This window comes from Apis dorsata, unplaced genomic scaffold, assembly GCF_000469605.1.
Source record: "Apis dorsata unplaced genomic scaffold, Apis dorsata 1.3 scaffold_85, whole genome shotgun sequence".
NCBI classification, from domain to species: domain Eukaryota; kingdom Metazoa; phylum Arthropoda; class Insecta; order Hymenoptera; family Apidae; genus Apis; species Apis dorsata.
The window spans coordinates 755,652-773,426 of record NW_006263383.1 but is presented as its reverse complement, the minus strand read 5'-3'; the positions used below and the strand labels follow the sequence as shown (position 1 = coordinate 773,426).

General features: G+C 32.7%; 3 long non-coding RNA genes across 4 annotated transcripts in view; 1 reads left to right on the top strand and 2 right to left on the bottom strand.

Moving 5' to 3' along the window:
* LOC102672002 overlaps positions 1-17,775 on the bottom strand; it is a 68,153-nt gene that overhangs the window by 45,309 nt on the left and 5,069 nt on the right. The gene's annotated exons all lie outside the window — the stretch shown is intronic.
* LOC102671880 lies at positions 5,710-11,730 on the bottom strand. Of its 2 annotated transcripts, XR_004149735.1 has the most exons (3): positions 11,232-11,697; positions 5,824-6,267; positions 5,710-5,758 (listed from the first exon to the last, which is right to left on the bottom strand). It is a non-coding gene; the product is annotated as an uncharacterized LOC102671880 (long non-coding RNA). The 2 variants fall into 2 exon arrangements; XR_421103.2 differs by lacking the exon at positions 5,710-5,758 and having other exon boundaries at positions 5,846-6,267; positions 11,232-11,730.
* Positions 6,906-10,648, top strand: LOC116185022. The gene is made up of 2 exons (XR_004149734.1): positions 6,906-7,378; positions 10,076-10,648. It is a non-coding gene; the product is annotated as an uncharacterized LOC116185022 (long non-coding RNA).

The following is a 17,775-nucleotide window of genomic DNA, read 5'->3' as shown; positions in this document are numbered from 1 at the left end:
TTTTTCCTCATTTTGTTTTTTTTTTTTTTTTCTTATTTTTTTTTCCTTTTTATTTTACTTTTTCTTCTTTCTCTGTTGCATTGTTCTCGTGAAATTAATATTTTTCACGGTGGTATAAAGTGGAAGTGAGAGAAGATAACAAAAAAGAAAACGAATTAAGGTCGCCTACAAAGGAACCCTATCGGGACATGCAGTTTTACGGGCTTCCTTACGTTCCTCTATTACGCAAGAATCCTAGCTTTCACGATGGTTATCATTACAGGTCAATGGTCCACGAAATTACAGGATTCTTCAATTCCCTAGATCTTTCGAAACTAGTGATTCTATATATGTACCTTTTATCGATTCATTGTAATTAACAGTTTTCATGAAATATCGAAATACTATCTATATTTCAAACTTTAAAATTTAAAATTGCGTAAAAATAGAATTTTAAACATTGATTAATAATTAGAATTATTAAATTAATAAATTCAAATTTTCTGTCTTTTTGTAATTATTACGATGTATATTTTTTTGATAAAATCAATATTTTTTTTTATTTAAGCAAAAATAATATTCATAATAGATACTATTTAATTCTAACTACTTATTACAGTTAAATGAATAATTCTAATAATAATTCATACGAACAATCAAGTTGTTTCAAAATATACTTCAACATAATCGATGATTAAATTATATTAAAAAATAGAATAAATCTTTATTTAAACTTTATTCCTTTATGCGTATATTCATAAAAATTTTATTTTGCAATAAATATTCACACAGTTCGATATATATATATATAAAGAATTTTTGCAAACAAAAATACAATGGATGATCAAATTATTATAAAAATTTCGAATTCGTGCATACAACGTAACAAACTGGTAGAAAGGTTGAAGAAGAGAAAAAAAAACAACGACAAACGGATTTCATTAACCACTCCCTTTTGGGTCGGCAAAAACGCCTTATACCCCTCCCTTATCCAGCCGGCCATGCCATGGTAAAAGCTTGGAAAGAAAACGGGAGGGATGGAAAGGAAAAAGAAAAACGAAAATCCCTCGAAGAGGGCGAAGACTTGAAGGGTGGGAGGGTCAAAGTATTCCGGGAAGGTTGGGTTAGGTTGCAACGAGGCTTTGCTAGAAACGTCGACGTGGGAGGTAGGCGAAGAGCGAGGAAGAGACGGAGGGAGGACATGGAAGGTTAGGAACGAGGTTGATTCTCGGGCGAGGTCACGTATTTCGAAGCCAATCTAATACACTTGGAGAAAGATGAGAGCTGGAATGTCTGCTTTGAATTGAACGATCACGAGCGAGTAAAATCTATATCTTTCGAGGAAAAACGGTATTTCGTTCATTATGATCCATTAATTGAAGATGCATTTACATCTAATACAAATCTATCGTTTAAACTTTATAAAAATTCAAGGTAACAAGGTAAACTTTTCTTTCGAACTATTTATTTCCTTTTTTATGATAACAAGAAAAGAATAAATGATTTCTTCAAAGATTTAAAATAATTTTATTCTTTGTGAATCTATTTAATCTACTTACTTACTAGAATTTGATTAAATTCGATCTTTTTTTAATCAAATTATTCTATCTATTATTCTACCTATTTACCTAATCTATTATTTAATAGAAGAATTAGTTTGTATAATTTTTTTTGAAACGATTTCTTTGTTAAAAAAGATAAATTGAATCTTTTACATTTCTACAAAAGACGTACGATTATATTCTAACCTCTTAAATCTCTTACAAATAAAAAGAAAAATTTTAAATAAAAGAAATAATATTAATTTACCTAGAAGTCGTCCAAAATGAGCAATATACGTATACAATCCTTATGAATAGTTGTTTAAGTATGTTTCACGTACTTTTACAAACGTAAATTAATGTGAAAAACGTCGTACTTGGATCGAAACGAAATGACCGAGAATTCTCGATCGGTTATAAAAGTTCAAATTTCATGTAGCAAGATAGGTACGATGCGCATGCGCGAAAGATTGAGTTTCGCCTTCCCGCAGAGTGGCGCATGCACGGCGTGCATGTGCAAGCGTAAAATGTAACCCAAAAGTTTAGGTTATGTACCTAGAGGAACAAACTCATTTCCAATGTGTTCGTATGGAACTTCGGGTTCTACCAGATCCAACGAGCAATTCCTATGCCAACGACTTTCCGTAAAAACGTCTCATATCGTAAGACATTGTTAAATATATTACACCATTGCCTTCTTCCAGCCAAACCACCAACGTACTGTAATACATATGTATGCGAGAGAGCAAGAATACTCGTCGATTCGGGATCACGTGGCTACAAAGTTTTACAGTCTCGCGTGTGTTGATCACTGTCTAGACAGTTGTCTCCCATTGATGCGACTTTCTTCCTCGAGTATTGCGGGATTAAACCTAACCATCGAATTTCAAGTTTTATCACAAATTTCTTTTTATCTTATGTTTTGTTCGATCGATGCTTCGTAAAAAAAAATTCTTCGTTTTAATTAGTTAGTATACATATTATGGGAGTTTTAGAAGACTGTGCATTCTTTCTAATTAAAATTCCTTTCCATAGATACTGCATTATAAGCGTAACAATTATTTAGGTTGAATTCTCTAAAATTTATGAGTTTCGAATCATAAGAATAATATTCGTTTCCCCTAATTTCGTCTTAAGAAAGAAATAATTGAATTGTTTTCGTGGTCAAATCACTTCGAATTTTTTACATATGTACACACACAACAATAATACAAGGTAATGAGCGTTTAAAAACAGAATAAAGTAATGTCTCAAAGATAGTTTAGCTAAAAATAAGATGAAAAATCTTTACAGATTTTGTACAAAGAATATCTCTCTCCTTCCCTTTTATCTCTCCGTTCTTCTCTACTATTTCTTTATCATCCTCCTTTCGCCACGTCCTATCTCTCTATCCCTCGTTTCTTTCTCGCCAACGGTCGGTGAAATTCTTACATTTTCACAATCTCGAAGTTTTCATGTCTTCCTCCGAATATCCACGCCGAGTTTCCTTGCCTCATTCCAAAGGACTTTTCGGTCTAATGAGACTTCTCAAACATCGCTATCGAGATAGACTCATGGATGTATGTATATAACACTAAACCTTCGACTACATGGTTCTATATAAGGTACGTAACGTTGAAACACCCGGACACGAGGGGACAAGTGCTTTTACACATACATTCACGTTTTCTTACGTTTCTCTGAAAATTCGTCGACGCTGTTCTTTCCGATCTCTCCTCGCCTCGCCCAAAGTATTCACGGCTTTAAGTCGTATTCGTCGCAGTTTTACGTGGCCAATCTTCGCCTCAACAATGTAATACTCTTTACGTCTGGTGACGAATAAAATTTCGCATGAGAAATTTGCATGAGCAAAACTTCGAATGATCAAATATCTGATTTTTTTTTTTTAATTTTGAACGAATTGAGAGATAGAGAAAAAGATTTTGATCAAAATACTATAATAATTGGATTTTTAAATAAAATAAAAATTGTAATGAGAGTCATAGATATTTTTGCAAGAATTCCTTTGTCATTAAAATTTATTTTTAACAGGAAATTTTTACGTATATTTAAATAAAATTTATTCTAGCTTATTTTCAAAAAATCAAAAAACAGCTAAATTATGATAATCGTAATATCTAAATATTAATTCCAGATCATTCTGGATTAATTTTAAACAATTTAAGATTTCTTTATTTTGGAAAAAGATATCTTCAAGAATCTAAAGAATTTCTTTGATTATGACATAAGCAATTGATTAAAAATTGAATTAAATTCAAATGATCCAATACAGGATTAAAATAAAAATTATATTATTAATACAAATTGTCACAAACTCCTTCAATACAATTTGAATACGCGAAAATAAAATATCCATTTGCAGATACGCAAAACGAAAAATCATAAAATCCAACAAGTCCATTCTCAACAAACAAAAAAACAAACAAAATATTCGAATTTAACCTCGACTGGATCGAGTGCAATCGCGAATATTGCACGAATATCGCAACAAGTTGGACATCCCTAAAAATAATGACGGCAATACGGTCGAAAATAGTGATCAACAGCTGGACCAATCCTCGATGCAAGCATAAACACCGGACATCGCGATCGAGCCGTGAACGAGCGTAAAGAATCCTCTTTATGATATCTCCTCTCTTGGTTGGGGCCAGCTGCCGGTTAATTGAGAAGTCCTAGACGGTTCAACCACGGCTTCAATTTACGCTGTATGGATCCTCGAGAATCACGGGTTCGTGGCCGCCATTGGCCGAGGCTTTAGAGGAACAGTGTTGCTGGCAATGCTCGATAAAAGCTGCACTAAATAATCTGGAGTGGAACGCGGAGGAGGGGAGGGGTGGAGAAAGAAAGAGAGAGAGTTGGCCGCGTTATTTTCGAGTACTGGCCTCCGAGAAATTGGTATTAAATAATTTGAAGCATTATGCACCGAGGAACAGCGAGTGGGAGATGATATTTTAAATGATGATCAAATTCTTTTTGGAATAATCGAAGAGGAAAAGAGGTTTGTGGTTATTTATGGGTATATATAATTAGTTATTTAAATATTTTGTACACTGTATTATAGGGGAAATTATTTTGTTAAAAGCTTGAGATGTATTTTTCATAATATATTATTTTTCATAATATATTTCATAATGTATTTTTCATATTATATTTTTTATAATATAAAGAATAATGAAAAAAGAATTTTTTTGAGGGAATGAAATCAATATCTATCAAAATTTTGGCAATTCTCAATTTTGGATATAATTTCATTGAAATTTTAATTAAACCTTTTCTCTTATTCTGTTATTAAGATTTCAATTCTTTTGAATTTTGACTAGGTATATGAATATACCTATCAGTCTAATAATTACACTTCACAACAGTTGGACAGTTATGTCTGCAGGTGAAGATAATTATCTATAATGATTATTCATACACATGCACAAAGCGGAAGAATAATTTACAACTGCAAAAAATATATATTATAATTATAATATATATTTGCGCGCACATGCAATTTTTTTGTAATACATTATTAGTCAAAAGTCTCTTAAAATGCACATATTTTACACAATTCTTTTAACGAATTTTTCATTTTTGATATCAATTTTATATCAATTAATTTCAAAACTATATTGGAAAAATTAAATGTTTTTTTGTATCTTTTAATTCCTTCTAATTTTGAAACAAATACAAACTATTCTAAAGTAACTTTTGAACAAGAATGTACCTAAGTAATAACAAACATCGACTTGATTATGCCTACTAGTTGTATTTGCAAATAATTTCATAAACATATTCTTTAATTACAACGCTCATATTCTTATGTGCAACGCAAGATACGCCATAACGAAAGCCAATATATTTTATTTGAAATTTCCTGTATAGCTATACATATTATCTAAATTTGTATCTGATTATGCACCTATATCTCTTTTACACACAAAAACATTGCCTATTTCAAATATATTTTCACTATCAATAATAAAATTTCCATATCACCGGGAAATATCTCAATAATCTCCTTTTTCATATCTCCTTCTTCACCTAATCTATATATCTACCTGATCCTAATTTTTATATCCGGAAGAAGATTCATTCTACTTTATCAATATCTCCATCAATTTCTACATCATTATTCCAGTTTCATCTCCTCAATCATAGACTAGAATATAAAAATATCTCTTGCATCATTGCAAAAATATTCCATCAATCCTCTCACATCTCTTTCCCAAAACTCCATCCAATTTACACACCTGGAAATAGTGCATCCAAAGTAAGTGTATACTTTATCGTGAAAAAAGACAATTTTTTTCCAAACCTTTTACTACCCTTTCTGCGAGTTTTTTTTTTACTCTCTCAAGCATCGAGGAAACGAAGAAGCCTTCCATCGATGGTTGCAACGCCTTGTATCGTGAAAGATGGCCATGATCTCGTTTCTAACAGGAAAGCAATCTAGCGGTATCTTTGGAGAGGAGCAACGGTATCCTTGCCGGTCAAATGGCCATAGTGGAGGTATAAAAAAAAGGGCTGGCCAATTTTTTTGCTCGTTCTCCAGGAAGGACGTAACCCGGCCAACAGCCGCTCGACGCGGAAGAATTTTTTTTCATGCCAACTTTTTCCCTTTACTTATTCTATGGCTGGTGGTTCAGGTAACAGACTGTGCGTCTATTACTGTTCTCCTCTTGCTAGGAGGAAACGCAGCAGGAATTCTTTCGTTACATTCTGTGTGTTTCTTAAATTTTTACAGGCACGACGCTCTGATCTGTAAAATTTGTTGCAGATTACCGTGTGGAAGGAAAAATCCTAGAAGATATTGAAACTGTATCTAACTGTATTTCAGATTATCGTGATTTCTAATGTTATTTCTACTTTTATTACAATATATTTGAAATGCAAATGGAATGATCTCGATTCTTTATTTCAGATGTATTGTAATATAACGTTGTTTATGTTCAGATTTTATTTATCAATGAATTTTATTATATATTCAAGATTGTATCTATTTGAATCGTAACTAATCGTCATTAGTTTTTTCCTCATTAAATAATCAACGACAGTAAAGAGTTAAGTGAATAAGAAAAGGATATCCTACATATTATGCTCATACATTATTTGCTTACCATAAAGTGAGGTTATGTTTTATCAAAAGTGAGGTGCACACAACTGTAACTTGTGTACGAAAAACTTGACCACTTACTGTACATAATAACAGATGCAAAACTTAAAATTACCTTCTAATTATTGAATTATTTAAGAAAAGGAATAAAAGTTTTAAATTTATTCCCAAATTTCATATAACAATTCAAAACACATTTTTCAATGATGTTAAAAAACAAACAAAAAAAAAAATCTTACACTTTTAAAAATTGACTTTAAACCTAACCTCAAAACCGCAAAGAAGAAGTAGACACAATTTAAAGAAACGTGAAAAGAAGGAAAAGAAATTCCATGAGCGTTGGAACCGAAAGAATATCAGCAAGATGCAAGCAGCCAACGGCAATTTGGCAAAAGGTGAGACTTCCTATTGGAAGGAACGTAAAAAATGGCCATAAGGGAGGGACGAAGGGGGAGAGAGAGAGAGAAAGAGAGAAGAGAAGAATCTCTTAGTTGGGTGACGAAAAAGTGGGGAGAAGCGTGGGCGGGAAGAAGAGCAGCAAAGAGGAAAGTTCGCTCGATCTCTCGTGGGAATGTTACGATATTCGAGCATTGTCGAGGAAGGCCACTCAAACGGTTACGTTGCGAAGAACGATCGATAAGATCTCGGGAAGAGATGTCGTCTATAACGCGGTGGAAACGTTAACGGGCACTTGGAATATTTCGGTATCGATGGCTGGATGTATTGTAAACAAGAGGAGAAACGTGGATACATTTCGGTAAGTTCATCGAGAAGTGAGTTTTAGCGACTGTTAAATATTATAGAGCAGATCCGGTTTGTAAGTGGTAAAACTTGAAAATATTTATTATCGATGATACATTTACATTTCATTACGTATATTTATACCTGATAAATTTATATATTTTTATTTATTAATAATATTGTACACGTAGTAAGATATAAAGTATTCAAAATATGTTTATTATCGTGATATGTTATAAAGTGTATAAACTAGTTTTTCAATCAATGCTCGAAATACGTTCGAATTATTATATCCGAATGTAAAAGATTCTATTTATTTATTAAACGCAATAGATGATAATCTAATCTAAATCAATGTTTGATTGCAATTAATTCTTGATGAAATCTTGATGGAACAATTAAAGAAAAATAAAGAATTTTGTTTATGCAATGATTATAATTTATCATATTTTTAAATATTTTTTCTTCTTTCTTTTTTTTATTTTACATCTCAGCAATTTTAATCTTATATAAATTTACTAATCACATAAATACAGATAAAAGTTTTAATCCATTATTAAAATTAATTATTTTGGATATTCCGTGCATTGAAAAAATTGAGAAACACTGTTGTATAAATAATAACAGATGCAAGAAACGATTAATCAAAAAATCGAGGACACAAACTTCCAATTAGTTTAAAATTGTAATGGCGAAGTTGACTTCTATGTACCGCGAACTGGCAAATTTATTGTCTCATCCCTAACTACAGTGACAGTTACTTAAGGTCAAAGATACGATCATGGAAGACAGTTCTACTAAATCGACTTTATCCTGCTGTATTTTAAGCGTGATTATTTGGTTATTCACCGGCTCGAGCCGATAAATAATTCAGTTGGATTGTGAATGCGTGTACCGTATGTAAGGTTATGAGATTAATTAACTGGACAATAAAATTCTATCGAGTAACGTGAGTTAACTCATTCATGAATCTGAATTAAATCGATATTTAATTTATTAGATTGGTGCATATAAAATTTCTTCAGAAATTTGAAATTAATATTATTAAAAAGAATGCAATTTTGTATCGAATATATTGACAAAATTTGTAATAAAAAATATTAAAATTTTTATTACGAATCTCTTTGAATAATTAGAATAAGTTTAAAGACGAGAAAATATTATATATAAATATTAATCATATTTATATATTATTTTCACAATTATTATTCATAATTATATATTATTTTCACAATTATCAAGTTTCTTAATCGTATGATAATATTATCAAATGATATAAAATTTAAATCCAATTAATTAATTAATAATGTACGATATTTTAAGAAAATAATCTATATTTAATAAAATATTTCATGTACACCAATCTAATACCTACATCTCGCCATTCAGGCAAGGCAATTTTCGTATAACAAGATACGATTGCTGGCAATTCGCAATAAAAGACGAATTACGCGAGTGTATAACTTGGTTTCATACTGGAAGATCAAATACGAAAGGGCGCGTACAAATTTGGCGAACGAATGAGAAAGGGCGGATACGCAAGAGGCGAGTTGGGATGGACGCTTTGTATGGACGAGACTCATGAAACCGCTGCAACGACTGCATCAGAATGGAACTAGGGATCTGGTCACTGCGGCAACGCTGCGGCTCCGGATTTATTCATGACCGGCAAAATATTTCGTGCCAACTCAGAGCGCCTGCGGTTTTCGCTGGATTATGCATTCTTGGACATTTTGCCAGCTAAAATCGTCCAACACTCGCCTCGTTTCAACGTATTCTCACTTACACTACCAATCGAATTTTTCGAATCACTTTTCTTTTACTTTTCTTTTCGATAAATTACAAACAAATAAATTTTTTAAGGTTATAAAATGTTAATCAATAACATAGCCAATAAAAGGATTTAACGACGTTAATCCTAATGGCTAATAGAAATTGATATCAATTAATATTAACAATGATAATAATAAAATTCTAATCTAAAAGCAATCAATATCATAATAATACAAATTTTATAGACAATTATGTTTAAATAATGTTTGGTAATCTATGACTAGCAGAAATCGATGGAGATTAATAATAAAAAATTCTAACCTAACTTTTGATTCACGAGTTTTCAAAACAACATTAGCTTCTAGATTCTTTTTGTTTGATAATATACACATTATACATATCTATATATAAGAGTATCAATAATACGAATTATAAAAAAGTATACTCAATATATTATTATCTTTTTGAACGGATCTTTCAAACAGTGACAAAGAAATACTCGCGTGACCCGGAATCGTTAAACGCCATGGTAGCGAAAGAAAGCTGCATTAGAATTTCGCATTCCTTTGCGATTTTTCTTATCGTAAATGTTGGTTCTTTTATCTAACGGATCCATTTCAGATCGGATCTTTTTAGATTTATTGATTTTGAGAATTAATAAATTAGTTCTTAGAATTGTAATATTATTTCACTCAATGTTAAATTCGTTTATATGTACTTATTTGAATAATTCAAACAATTTTACCGTTCTGCAAAATAGAAAATGTCAAAAAATTTCAAGAAAAAATAGCAATGTAAAATATACTCAATTTCACATTCATTCTCTTGCTTCTTTTATTAATTTAAATCTCTATTTGCATCTTATTAAGAATGCCTGACGTCAAGGAATATTTCATATTTATTTTATGTTCAATACAATCATGAACTGTTATGTTTTCAGTATATGGAGATGGATTCAAGTACGAGACACGAGAAAGGAGTATGAAGAAGAAAAGGATGACAGAAAAAATTCGATTTCCAATTTCTATCACGTCAACTTTAAACAACCAAGCTTCCGTTCGATTACCTTCTTGCCGTCGTTCTTTTTTTTTTTCAATTTTCCACTTTCGTTCGAATGTCTTTCTATCGAATATGAAAAACAATAAAATAAAGAAATGATAGAGCCTTCGATATGAAATATAAAGAAAATATAGATATATTTCATTGGTATTTGTAAATTGTTTCTATAAAAAAGCATATCTTTCTAAAATGCTGTAAAAATTCGTATTTTACTGGTTTACTGTTTACGGCTGTTGAAATAAAAACTACCTACCGAAACGAGCATCGCTAATAAATTAGAACACTTTTTAATTATAAATAAGCGAAATGTGCATTTGCGTGTGTAACGCATGCGTTAATGAAATTGCATATTACTTTCGTATCATTTTCCTGTAAAATTCACGAGCATGAAATTCACGATTGTGTAACGAGATGATCTTTTATGGATAACACAAAACACAAACTTCGTGGAAAAAAAAAATGTATATATATATATAAAAATGCGTAAGACGAAATGAAAACAGCATTTATTTTGTATCATATTAATTTCGAAAAGACGGAAAAGAACAGGTGAAAGAGAAAAAAAAAAGAGAAAGAACCTTATTTCGACTTTATTTTACGTAGCAATTGGTCTTGAATGCCAGTTGCTTACAACATTGAATATACACGCTTCATATGACATTCTCGAGCATAAATCTTTCAGGATGCGTGGTTAATTGTACAATCGTGATAAATCAAACGATCAGCGGGAGGTCGTAATTATCCGTATGTGGACAATGATAAATCAAATGTAAAGACATAGAATCATAAAATGTAATAGCTTACGGTTTATGAATATTACGGTAAAACTCTGTATGCTGTACTGTTTGCTTCTTATTAAGCTTAACAAAAATGTCCGCGTATAAAGAGGTTAGTTTGTAACTGATTGCTTCTCTATCATTTTCGTAATACGTATTAAATCGAAACATAGTTATACAAGAGAATAATCAAAATATTTACATACTCGAATATAAAATTATTCGAAATAATATTTAATCTATTATGACTTAATGACTTACATGAAAAATATAGCAGATTATTGGAAATATCATTTCCCTAGACAAGCTTCTTTCTTTCCAAAATGTCCACCTTGAATTCTGAATGGTTTTCAACGAGTCATCATCGCGGTTTTGCTCTGTCAACGAATGATTCATTGCCTCGTATAAATTCAAAAAGCGTGTTTTATGAAGATTTAAACGATTTGCAACGTCCTCACTGATTCGAAATTAATCGCGACTATGAAGCAGTGATTCAACAGGAGCAAAAGATTTATATACTGTCGTAAAGATATCCCGCGATCGAATAATCTTAGCGCGCCATCGTCAGGAATTTGTCCTAACTACTAACATGTTTTCAGCTGTTAAAAATGAGAATGTAGTTTGTTAAACTATGACTGCCTATCCGTTATACTTGTGAAATGTAATCGCGATCACGTTTGATAAACGATTGATTGGAAACTAAAAAATTAAGAATTCTATTCGATATCTGATTAAATGAATACGAGAATAAAAATATCTTCCTTGATAATCATAACGCCAAATATTATAAAAAATAATTGCATAAAATTAAATAAAAAAAAAAGAAAGAATTTTATCATTTTAACTGATAAGACGTATATATTTCACCAATCATTGTCATATTTAATAATGTTAAATGATATTAAAACCACGATTTTAAGTAGATTTAAGTTCAAAGAATATTCAACTGTATTCAACTGCATCATAACTAATCGAAAAGAGAAATGAATGTCAAGAAACAAAGATGATAGTAGAGGTTAGGAAGTGTAATATATTTTGACATTTGCCAACGAAGATATAATAATGATTTAAAATGACTTTGTGCGCTTTTCGTATATTGTACTGTCTTCTTTAAATCGTTGCTTATATTTAGTGACGACTGTCTGAATAATTGTCATGCAAAAATATGTTTGTTTCTCATGCATTGTCGAAATGTACGTGACAAGCTGCGTGAATATAGCATTCGATGTGACACGACGCTTCATATGTAGGAGATAAATTTCAAAGAGAGTTAAGAACGAGTTAAGAGTAGATCTACTGGTAAAGTATAATGGAAATACTGACCTGTATTAAACCATGTTAGCCAGAAATTCCGATATAAACTGTATATTATTCAACTTCAAAAGTAAAATAGTCACGTGGTCATATATATGACGCATGTTACCACTCCGAAGGCATACGATATTACTGGACGCATGCGCGTTAACAAGTACAGTTTCACTCGCGTTCACGATGCGATAAAGATAGAGATAGAGTCAAACGAATTTTTTGACTGCACGTTTGCAACCCGTCGGATAAAATTTAATGAATCCGACGATCGACCCGACTGCGTGTCGTGGCACATACTGGTCACAGTTAATCCGTGCAGAGTTCCTCCTCTTCTGTCCTCGCATACACATGTATGTGTAGAATGCCAAAGAACAGTCGCGTATTCCTCGATATACATGACGAAGCGAATCACGCTTTGATTACGCATCAAGTTTAGGCGCGTGCGTGCTTATTCCAGCCGAAAAATATTCCGTGATCTCGTAACATCTCGTAACCGATTAATTCTATTCTTTCATTTAACCTCTATACATATTTTCAATAACTCACTTTCGAAACTTCGACTAATTTATAAATCCGATAGGTGAACGTAATATTTTCTCGAAACACAAGCTTTTGTGCGAAGAATAATAGATGAGCACACGCTTCCGCGGGGTTCACAACCAGATGAAATATGTAGTCTATGACATAATCGAAAGTCAGGCGGGCGCGGGAGCCTTGTTTATTGGCGCTGCCGTCGACGTCAACGAGTGTAGTTCGTGCCTACGTCACTTTCGTCGTCGAAGGTGTTGCTGTCGTGTAGGTGATATGGTCGTTTCGGCCTTAGGTAAAGGTAACGCTGTCTGAAGAAGCCTCAGGAAGACACGGATGAGGTGGGGGTTTATGAGTTTGCATCCTATGTACTACATCGTATCTCTAGTTATAGCTCAACGACAAAATCCACCTATATAAACCTGCGACATCACTTTGTGTATTGAATATATGAGCCAACGTTGATCTACATATAACCTATACTAATGCGTATATGCTTGCGACAACACCTAGTTACTGTATATACGTAATACGCATTACAACTATGGATATAGTTGTTTGACATGGTGACTAGAACGAGATAAAATGAAGACTGTCTGGTAGAAAGTAACATGATACAGGTATGTGTGTGTATATACCTACTTATATACTTCCACACGGTTACGGGAGGATTTTAGTAAAATTGAGTTTCCCCGCCCAGTCTATTTCCAAAGTAAGCTTCTGGCGCGTATTTTGCGTTGACGCCAATATGCTCGCCGTCGTCAAGACATGGTGAAATTGAAGCTTATTTTTTTTTCTTCCGCCTCCGTATCTTTAGATAGTTTATTCCTTCTCTTCTTCATCTAAAGCTTCTTAGATTAAAATTTTAACGCAAAGCTTGATGACTGGCCGAGATATTTTTAAGACTGGATAGTATCGCGAAAGTTATATTTTTTATTATATAATGTATAAGACGAAATAGGAAAAAACAAAAAAGTTTTTGATAACTATCTTACTTAAACTGGATTAGACTTGATTAAAATGCATAAACTCGTGAAATGTATGTAATCATTATTTTCTTAAACTGCAATACGGGGTACACGGAAAATTAAGAAAGTTTTTGAAACGATAACGTATTATAGCGATCGTTTGATTGGTTGCGTGCTAACACCAATACAAATATAGTAGGAAACATTTATACGATCGGTAAAGTAGGCTGCGATTGAAGTTATCGACCTATATAGTGCTGAATTCAGCAGAGTTCGTAACTAAATTAATCGAATGAATGGAAAAGAGTAACAATTTCTTCATTGCTATTTCTATCGTAAATTATTAGAAATTTTACAAAAAATTTATAAAAATATTACTCTAAACGTAATTATATACTAAATAATTTAGGAAAGACCAGATTTTTCACATAAAAAACTAATCCGTTCGTATTAATATAAATATAAATAATTAATAATGATAAAATTTTGCATATATCATTAGATTCAAGTATGAATTTTAAAATAGCAATATAGCATATCATTCATCGAGTTATAAAACAAATTGTGTGTAGTATCCATGCACAAAATGTATTATCCATTTTTTTCAAAAAACGAGAATTTTCCTCTCGAAAAATCTTTATAGAAGAGAATCACGAATTGTTACTTGGCCACGAATAAGAAACTCTTGCATCGTATCGCTTTACCCTCGAAGATTTAACATAACAAGGATAGAGAGTGGCTCGTTGGAGGGATGGAAAATGCTGTCGGTAGGTGGATTGGTGGGGGAAATCCTGGATACGGAGCGGCCATGATGCATCGGCCGACCAATCAGCGTGCTGCATCGTCCCGTTCCGGAGTAATGGCCGCAGGACACCGCCCAATGTAAAACTCGGTGGACGATACGCTTATTGGACACGAAGGCGTTAAAAGTTTTATTGCTCGGCTGACAGTTACACCCCGCATTTTCAAACCCCGCCACAGCACTCTTTCTCCCTTACATCGTAAAAACCGAAGCGCGGATCTGTCGTAGCCGCGGATACTGTGGAAAACTCTCTACGACTGAGAATGCCCCCTGGGCTACGCCCTATGAACTGTTCCTCCTATTACTCGGAAACTCCATTTTCTAGCTCTCACTTTTCCACCTCTCTCTTTTCCTCGAATTCGAATCATCGAATCTTTTCATCGATCGTGCATGGAATTCAAATTTCAAATTCAATTCAACAGCAGTTCCGAACGAATTTTTCTGACTTAACTTCGTTATCATTCCTCTTCAAAAATTTGAAGGAAGAATGGAAAATTTAATTATTACAAAAAATGTTTGTAGTTTCTTCGTTAATTTGCAAGATTTATATGATACATAAAATTAGAAAATCTACGATTAAATTGTTTTTAATTCCAAAAAAAAAAAATTAAAAATAAATATTTAATTTAATTGCATTATAAATTGTAATGCTGTTGACACAGTAAATTAACATAGGAATTGTGTAAATTTAATTAACAAACAAGCTGGAGAAGCAGTAAAATGCACTCGTTGAAAACACATTCGGGCTAATCCAGCCATCTAATCAGAACTTTGCTCAATAACGTTGAATTTTAATTACTCACAAGTAGATTGGACGGATATACTTAATTATTCATCGATCGAGTTGTTAATCATGTAAGCTTTAATTATTCGTATTGTAATAGATATGAGCCATCAATATTAAATAGTGCACGTTTCTCGTTTATAATTAAACGATATTTAATAACCACCTGCGTAATGATACAGTTATCTTTTTATCGATCAAAGTTTTATGCAAATATCGAATCGAATTTTAAATTTATCTTTCGTACAATACGAGAGTTAAATTTTTAGAAAAAAATCGTATTACGAAAGTTAAATTACACATAGACATCCAAAAATATAAATTTTATTTATCACAAATTAAGAAAAATAAATAAATAAAATTTAAATTTCGATTACCCACATCCTCTCGTACAATACGAGAATTATATACTATTAGAGGAAGAATAAAATATTAATTATATACTCAAAACTGATTTTTCGAAATCGAAGAAAAATAAATCATCGAATCAAATTTTTAAATCTCGAATAGATCGAAATAATTCTTCCATTATTAATTTATATATATTGTTTTAAGAAAATTATATATTACAAAAATTATTATAATAAACTTTAAACCTGTAACGCTATCTTGTACGAAGATTTATCTTGTCGTTTTTATGAGGACAAAAACAATTTAAAAAAAAACGAAGGAATATATTATTTATTCGAAAATTCGATAAACAATAAACAATAATCGCACGCGTTAAAAAGATCAACAGGCGTGGAACAGTTTACTCACCCCTTCTTCGATCGATCGATGAACTCCGATCTCCGTGACCTTAGGGCACTGCACTCTATTACAGTCAGCACGCGAATGTTTAATAATAGATCACTATTACACTACTCTCTTTCAATATCACAGATAGGGAGGCCGACCATAAATTTTCTTCGAGAAGAAGAATCGTGATCATTTATGAGTTACGCCGACCAAGAAAGGTTTGTACAAGTCCATTCGCCGTTTGACCTGGGTCAAGGACGTCTTGTTTATTACTCTCCAAACTTTCATCTTATTTTAATACCTCAATATTTATAATTTAATAATAATAAAAATTTATTTATTCTCTCTCTCTCTCTCATATTTCTAGATCAAACTATTTCTCAAATTTTTGAATTTTATATATATATATATATGTATATATTGTTTTTAAAAAATGATCTTTGTAACTCGAGGTACTCTCTTGTTCCAGCAATTTTTTCTTTTTTTTCCTTTCATTTACATTTTGAACGATGAGAAAAATAAAATTCGTCTTCCATAACTCCGCATTTTATTTTTCTTCGAGGCCAAGAGAAGCGCAGAGTGACGCGCCTCCATTAAAGATAATATATTCGTAACATCGCAACGAGCTTGTGCACCGTGAATCGTCCATCCATTGCTCGTTCCTCTTCCCTCTTTCTCGAAAACGGTTGTCGTTCAATCCTCTTCAATCACGATTGTTCTCCAATTTTCGTATTCGTCGAAAAAGAAAAAATATACTTACTCGAGACGAAATAAATTCTCTTCTCTTCTCTTCGCGAAACAGGTGTCATTCAACGTGAAAACGAATATTTTCCGATCTTGGAAATCTTCAAAATTCCCGCTGATTATCGTTCATCGAGTTTCGAAAAAATTATAAAAATAAATAATCCTCTCCTCCCAAAAACAAATTTTTACCGACGATCTCGAACCGAACAATTTTAATTATCCTTCTCCCTCCTCCTCCTCCTCCTCCTCCACCACCACTCTTCGTAGCCGCGAAAAAAATAAAACAGAACTGTCGTCCCACACTATTTATCCAATCCCTCAACCCCTCGAAGTAGACGAATCCGTGGAGTGGAGGCGCGTTAATAGGAGCAAGTTTCGGCCATGTGCTCGACGAGTCTCAACGGGCATAACTGCGCTTGCGCCCTATTCCCTATGTCTGACCCCCGCAAACGTCACGCGACCTCTTCCAAACCTCTTCTTTTCCCTCCCCTCTCGCCACCCCTCCCTCCCTCCTCGTCTCCTCGCCTCACCGGATGGATAACGAACTGTAAAAAAAAAAGAGACGAGCGACTGACCGAGAGAAACTGGCTACCGGCGGCCATCTATGCGACAGGAAAGGGGGTGGGTGGACGAATGGACGAGTTGCAATAGTACGTTTTCTCTCTGGGAATTGTGTCGTCGAAGACCTTTTTCAGTTCTTTTCAAAGGTTTGATGGAGATAATTGGCAAGAGACACTTTTGTATACACGACACTGATCAAGAAATTGGAAATAATTTCTCGAAACACTTTTAGAAATAAATAAATAATTCCTGTTTGAATTTGGGAGAAATCTATCCAAGAAATTTTAATCTCCAAAAAATTATCCTCTACAGGATTATATCCGTGTATTATCCAATGTTGCGAAACGTCGCGGGAGTATCACCACCACCACC